This window comes from Bufo bufo, chromosome 4 (assembly GCF_905171765.1).
Source record: "Bufo bufo chromosome 4, aBufBuf1.1, whole genome shotgun sequence".
NCBI lineage: Eukaryota > Metazoa > Chordata > Amphibia > Anura > Bufonidae > Bufo > Bufo bufo.
Genome location: NC_053392.1, coordinates 604164532 through 604172598, shown reverse-complemented (window position 1 = coordinate 604172598; position 8067 = coordinate 604164532).

Here is an 8067-nt window from a genome sequence, read left to right as displayed (position 1 = left end):
AGTACAGCGCCTGTCTGGATCTGTCAGTCCCACGGAAGCGAATGGAGCTGCGGTCACCCATTCACTTAGGAGACTTCACTCTTTTGATTATTGGGGGTCTCAGCGGATGGACCCTTGGAGTGATGTGCTTTTGGGGGCTTGTCTATTAAAACATAGCACCCTTTAAAAAATCGCTTTGAGTGCTCAAGAACTGGATCCCGTCGTACAGAGCGGCTGTGCTCGTACAGGGGGTCCGGATGGTTATGCCGCCTTATAGGTCAGTGATGGTTAACCTCTTACAGCCCGAGTGCCCAAACTGTAACCCAAAACCCACTTATTTATCGCAAAGTGCCAACATGGCAACTTACCCTGAATACTACAGTCCAATATGGTGTATCTTCCATGTAGTATAACAGGCTGCCTACATTCAATGCGCCCTGCGCTGATGGATGGCAGGAAAGGTCCATGGCATATTGGTATGCCTTAGACTTTTTCCAGGGTGTAGGTGCCGCCCCTGCCACCCGTGCCATACGTTCGCCACCACTGGTATAGGGCATACGACTTAGGCTTGTCTTCAAGACACATCCTGTTCTAATACATCAGCCCACACAAACTCCTCTCCTGCTCTGCTTGTTTGCTACGGTGCATCAGTCTGGAGTTCAAAGGACTTCTGTCAGCAGGAAAATGGGTATTAACCTGGCTGGCATTAGTGATGTACATAACTATATTAGTGCCACCTCACTGCGTGCCGCCGGTATTGAGAGAAAATAACCTTTATAATATGCAGATGAGCCTCTAGGAACGGGGGGGGGGGGACGGGACATTCTAGAGGCTCCGTTCTCCCACCTCTGCTACACTTGATTGACAGGGCCGCGATCCGTCCGTTCTGCAAAAAGATGGGACAAGTTCTATCTTTTTACGGAACGGAACCCAACAAAAGCACTCCGTAGAGTTCCATTCCGCATCTCTGGATTTGCAGACCCATTCATGTATTGCGGACCCACCGTATGCTTTCAGACGGGCATCCCGGATTTGCTCCGGATGCGTCCCGGGTGCATTGCGGCAAACCCACGCGGGTGCACACACAATTTCAGTCCGTTTTGACTGTGATTGCGTTGCATTGTTCAGCTTTTATCGCGCGGGTGCAATGTGGTACCCAGACCCAAACCCAAACCCGGACTTCTTCACTGAAGTTCAGGTTTGGGTTAGGTGTTCTATTCATTTTATTATTTTCCCTTATAGCATGGATCCTTCTATCTTCATTCAGCAGGACCTGCGCCGACGTCCCCACACTCACCACGTGGTGAGCGCAATTACGTCATCAAAGGTCCTTTTGCAGGTCCTGAAAGAAGACGAGGCCGGCAGCGCGAACAAGTGGATGAGGTGAGTTAATTTATTTTATTTTTTTAACCCCTCGATTGACATTTTAGTAAGCATTCTGTATTAAGAATGCTATTTTATAATACAGTGAATTTACTTTAAAGGGATTCTGTCATCAGAAATGAGCCCTATAAGCTAAACATATGGCGATGTCCCTTGTAAAACACAGAATCCTAAAGTGAGTTTATCAAATATATCACCTGTCAATCACTTCAAAATGTGTCCAAGGGGACGTCTCATGGTGAAAGGTGCCCGGCTGCAGCCATGTCGTTTAGGTGGCCAGCGCTGCCTTCTGAGCTGAAATCGCCGCCCTCCCTTTCATGCGATCCGCCTACCGCACGTCATCACTGCCTCTCTAACCACCGCTCGCTTTATCCAGATCCCGCGCGTGCGCACTAGGTATATCCTGATGCGCCCATGCGGACTACTGGCAGCGGCCTCGTATAGCGAAGTGCGCATGCGCCGGTCGGCGCACTTCGCTTGAACCTCCACTGACTGCCCTATTATAGCCCATCACAGCTATCCAACCTCCTACAGCCTGGTTCAAAGCTCGCGGGATCTGGATGAAGCGAGCGGTGGTTAGAGAGGCAGTGATGACGTGCGGTAGGCGGATCACATGAAAGGGAGGGCGGCGATTTCAGCTCAGAAGGCGGCGCTGGGCACCTAAACGACATGGCTGCAGCCGGGCACCTTTCACCATGAGACGTCCCCTTGGACACATTTTGAAGTGATTGACAGGTGATATAAACCGCTTTTTTATGAATATAGAGCCACAGGGGCATTTGATAAACTCACTTTAGGATTCTGTGTTTTACAAGGGACATCGCCATATGTTTAGCTTATAGGGCTCATTTCTGATGACAGAATCTGTCACGAGGGTGTCAAGACCCACGCCTGACTCCATTATACCCGGGTCAGGAAGTCGCAGCGGTTGGCTGCGCGCTCTATGTAAGATAGGGCTGTTTCCTTATGGTAGCTTTCTGGGTTTGCTTTGCAACCCTTTTTGGCTCACTCAGGGATCCGTAGCTTCTTCTCCTCAGCTGTTTCTTGTCCAGCACTCCCAAACCTCCTTATATTCCCCTCTCACACTTCTCTGGTTGCCAGATATAGAGCTTCCTGCCTGGACTTCTATACTGACCCACTGGAGCTGTGTTGCTGCGTTCTCTGGTAGTTGGTCCAGAACGTTACCCTCCGGATCCCTGTTGGACCTTTGTGGTCTGCTGTGGTCGCCCACCTGGGTGTATGTGTTTGTCTGTATTGTCTGTCCTCTCCTTGGTGTTTCCCTCTTAGTGTCAGTGGTGCGGACTAGCGATCCCACCGGCCCGTTCACTATCTAGGGCTCATTTTAGGGAAAGCCAGGGTTTAGGCACGTGATCGCCGCACGGGTGAGGAACCCGTCTAGGGACGTCAGGGCAGTCAGGTGCCAGCCGCAAGGTGAGTTAGGGGTCACCACCTTTCCCTCTCCCTTGGGCAGGGCTTTCCCTTTTCCCTCCCTGTGCGTGACGCCGATCATTACAGAATCCCTTTAATGGGGTGTGGGGTTGCTCATCCCTATCGTCTCCTAGCAACCATGCGTGAAAATCGCACCACATCTGCACTTGTTTGCGGACGCTTGCAATTTTCACGCACCCCTATTCACTTCTATGGGGCCTGTATTGCTTGAAAAACGTGCACAATATAGAGCATGCTGTGATTTTCACGCAACGCACAAGTGATGCATGAAAATCACCGCTCATCTGCACAGCCCCATAGAAGTGAATGGGTCACGATTGAGTGCGGGTGCAATGCGTTCACCTCCCCCGGAAAACTCGCCCGTGTGAAAGGGGCCTAAGACTTTTTTTTTTAAATGTACCAGTCTCACTTTAGAACAGGGATCCTCAACTTGCGGCCCTCCAGCTGTTGTAAAACTACAACTCCCATCATGCCCTGCTTTAGGCTGATAGATGTAGGCTGCCTTGGCATGCTGGGAGTTGTAGTTTTGCAACAGCTGGAGGGCCGCAGAAGGAGGACTGAGACGGGAAATGGAGGAGCTTTTATTTTTTTATTGACAAAAGTGTTTGGTTTAAAGGATATGGACACCTTTGTAAAAAATTTAATAAAAACATTTTTACACGAATTTATTTTGTGGAGAAAATCATTTCTCGAATTGGTTCTATTTATTTTTTTTATTTTATTTTTTTCATATTTGTTCTACAGTTCTGTAGCTCCTCCTGTGTGCACACTGCAGCGCGCACTGTCTCCCTCTTCCCCCCTGCATCAGAAGCTGCCAGGTTCGGCACACATGAAGCCCCACCCCTCTCCCGAGAAGACCCGCCCCTCACAGACCACTCTCTCTCTCACCAGGAGCAGCTCCAGAGTCTGGACTAAACAATACATTGTGGTTACAGGGCCTGTGGTGATGTCACAGTCATGTGATCAGCCATGTGTGTGGGAGGAGTTAGGGGAACACAGGCTCCCTGTAGGACTGTGCTAGTGGAGAATGCAGAGGTACTTTATGTATGGAAGCAGGTGTGTATAAGGGTCCATTCACACGTCCGCATCATGTGCGGACCGCACATGGCCGGTACTTTAATAGAAATGCCTTTTCTTGTCCGTGTCTGCGGACAAGAATAGGACGTGTTCTATTTTTTGCGGAACGGAAGTGCTGATGCGGACAGCACACTATGTGCTGTCCTCATCTTTTCCGGCCTCGTTGAAAATGAATAGGTCCGGATCATTTCCGCAACGTTGCAGAACGGATCCGGATCCATTTTGCGGACGTGTGAATGGACCCTAAAGCAGGGCTATGTCGGTGTAACCAGTCTATTGTACAGTTTTCTGTGTGTAATGTGCACACAGTAGTTCTATCTGTGTAATGGACATGTAGCAGAGCTGTGTGTGCAATGTGTATATAGTAAACTATCTGTGTAATGGGTATGGGGTAGAGCTGTGTACGTAATATGTATATAGTAGTGTCAGGTGGGCGCAGTGTATGGCGGCTTCAGGTGGTCAGACAGGCAGTAGGCCAGGGCAGGCGGCACAGGTACAGGTCTTGCAATCCGGGTCAGCAACAGGAGAGACAAAGCAAGCAGGCAGAGATCAGACGATAAGCAGAGTCCCGGAACGAAGTATAGATCAGGAGCACACGAGTGTATCAGGAACCAGCAAACTCAAGGACCTTGACACTGAGGCATCTGGGAAGGGGGCTGAGCCACTTAACCCCTTAGGGACGCATGACGTACCGGTACGGCATGTTTCCCGAGTCCTTAAGGACCCATGACAAATCATTGAGCAGGCACCACGGCATGACCCCGATTACCCCCCCCCCCGCGGCGGCGATCGCCGCAAACCACAGGTCTATTCAGAACTGCAGTTTGCGGCTATTTATTGTGTGGGCGGCGGTGCCATCGGGTCCCTAAGGAAGGCATTGCGCTGCCTTCCGGTGACGAGCCTGTGAGATCCAGCCCCCTGGATCTCACAGGCCGGAAGCTGTATGAGCAATACACAGTATTACTCATACAGCCAATGCATTCCAATACAGAAGTATTGGAATGCATTGTAAAGGATTAGACCCCCAAAAGTTCAAGTCCCAAAGTGGGACAAAAGAAAAGTTGAAAAAATAAAGTTTTCCCCCAAAGAAATTTAAAGTTTCAAGTAAAAATAAACAAAAAGTAATTTTCCCCAAATAAAGTTAAAAAAATTGGTAAGAAATAGGGGGGAAAAAAAAAGTATACATATTAGGTATCGCCGCGTCCGTATCGACCGGCTCTATAAACATATCACATGACCTAACCCCTCAGATGAACACCGTAAAAAATCAAAACTGTGCTAAATAAAGCATTTTTTGTCACCTTACATCACAAAAAGTACAACAGCAAGCGATCAAAAAGGCATTTGCCCACCAAAATAGTACCAATCTAACCGTCACCTCATCCCGCAAAAAATGAGCCCCTACCTGAGACAATCGCCCAAAAAATAAAAAAACTATGGCTCAGAATATGGAGACACTAAAACATCATTTTTTTGGGTTTAAAAAAGCTGTTATTGTGTAAAACTTACATAAATAAATAAAAAGTATACATATTTGGTATTGCCGCGTCCGTATCGACCGGCTCTATAAACATATCACATGACCTAACCCCTCAGATGAACACCATAAAAAATAAAAACTGTGCTAAATAATCCATTTTTTGTCACCTTACATCACAAAAAGTGTAATAGCAAGCGATCAAAAAGTCACACACACCCCAAAATAGTGCCAATAAAACCGTTATCTCATCCCACAAAAATCATACCCTACCCAAGGTAATCGCTCAAAAACTGAAAAAAATATGTCTCTCAGACTATGGAAACACTAAAACATGATTTTTTTTTATTTAAAAACAAATCATTGTGTAAAACTTACATAAATAAAAAAAAGTACACATATTAGGTATCGCCGCGTCCATATCGACCGGCTCTATAAAAATATCACATGACCTAACCCCTCAGATGAACACCATAAAAAATAAAAACTGTGCTAAATAAACAATTTTTTGTCACCTTGCATCACAAAAAGTGTAATAGCAAGCGATCAAAAAGTCATATGCACCCCAAAATAGTGCCAATCAAACCGTCATCTCATCCCGCAAAAAATGAGACCCTACCTAAGATAATCGCCCAAAAACTGAAAAAACTATGGCTCTCAGAATATGGAGACACTAAAACATGATTTTTTTTGCTTCAAGAAAGAAATCATTGTGTAAAACTTACATAAATAATAAAAAGTATACATATTAAGTATGGCCGCATCCGTGACAACCTGGTCTATAAAAATATCACATGATCTAACCTGTCAGATGAATGTTGTAAATATCAAAAAATAAAAACTGTGCCAAAGCAGCTATTTCTTGTTATCTTGCCTCACAAAAAGTGTAATATAGAGCAACCAAAAATCATATGTACCCTAAAATAGTACCAACAATACAGCCACCCTATCCCGTAGTTTCTAAAAGGGGGCCATTTTTTTGGAGTTTCTACTCTAGGGGTGCATCAGGGGGGCTTCAAATGGGACATGGGGTCAAAAAAAACAGTCCAGCAAAATCTGCCTTCCAAAAACCGTATGGCATTCCTTTCCTTCTGCGCCCTGCCGTGTGCCCGTACAGCTGTTTACCACCACATATGGGGTGTTTCTGTAAACTAGAGAATCAGGGCCATAAATATTGAGTTTTGTTTGGCTGTTAAGCCTTGCTTTGTAACTGGAAAAAAATTATTAAAATAGAAAATCTGCCAAAAAAGTGAAATTTTTAAATTGTATCTCTATTTTCCATTAATTCTTGTGGAACACCTAAAGGGTTAACAAAGTTTGTAAAATCAGTTTTGAATACCTTGAGGGGTGTAGTTTATAGAATGGGGTCATTTTTGGGTGGTTTCTATTATGTAAGCCTCGCACAGTGACTTCACACCTGAACTGGTCCCTAAAAATTGGGTTTTTGAAAATTTCTGAAAGATTTCAAGATTTGCTTCTAAACTTCTAAGCCTTGTAACATCCCCAAAAAATAAAATATCATTCCCAAAATGATCCATGAAGTAGACATATGGAGGATGTAAAGTAATAACTATTTTTGTAGGTATTACTATGTATTATAGAAGTAGAGAAATTGAAACTTGGAAATTTGCAAATTTTTCCTAATTTTTGGTAAATTTGGTATTTTTTTATGCAAAAAATTTACTTTTTTGACCCAATTTTAGCAGTGTCATAAAGTACATAAAGTGACGAAAAAACAATCTCAGAACGGCCTGGGTAAGTAAAAGCGTTTTTAAAGTTATCAGCACTTAAAGTGACACTGGTCAGATTTGCAAAAAATGCCCAAGTCCTTAAGGTGAAATAGGGCTGAGTCCTTAAGGGGTTAAATACAAGCAGGAGGGCCAGAGTTGGTCAGCGAGGTCCCCTGACCTAACCCACACAGCCCAGAGAGTGATGCGCTCCGCCCTTAGAGCAGTCTAACATGAAACCAGCCGAACTCAGGCTGTGTCCAGGGCTGAGTGGAAGCTGTGGAGCAGAATCCTCAAAAGCAATACCACCTACAGAAACCGGGCCCAGGACCGCAGGAGTGAAATGGGAAGCATAAGTCACCGCTGAGCGCGGCTCCCTGGAACGCGGTCATAAGCGGGGAAACAGCGGTGTACAGCAGCCGCTGTTACAGATACCAAGTGATCAAAAAGTCATATGTGCCCCAAAATGGTACCAATCAAACCATCATCTCATCCCGCCAAAAATGAGCCCCTACATAAGATGGCTTTCAGAAAATGGAAACACAAAAACATGATTTTTTTTTTCAAATATTTTTTTATTGTGTAAATACACTGCTCAAACAATTAAGGGAACACAAAAATAACACATCCTAGATCTGAATTAATTAAATATTCTTCTGAAATACTTTGTTCTTTACATAGTTGAATGTGCTGACAACAAAATCACACAAAAATTTAAAAATGGAAATCAAATTTTTTAACCCATGGAGGTCTGGATTTGGAGTCACACTCAAAATTAAAGTGGAAAAACGCACTACAGGCTGATCCAACTTTGATGTAATGTCCTTAAAACAAGTCAAAATGAGGCTCAGTAGTGTGTGTGGCCTCCACGTGCCTGTATGACCTCCCTACAACGCCTGTGCATGCTCCTGATGAGGTGGCGGACGGTCTCCTGAGGGATCTCCTCCCAGACCTGGACTAAAGCATCTGCCAACT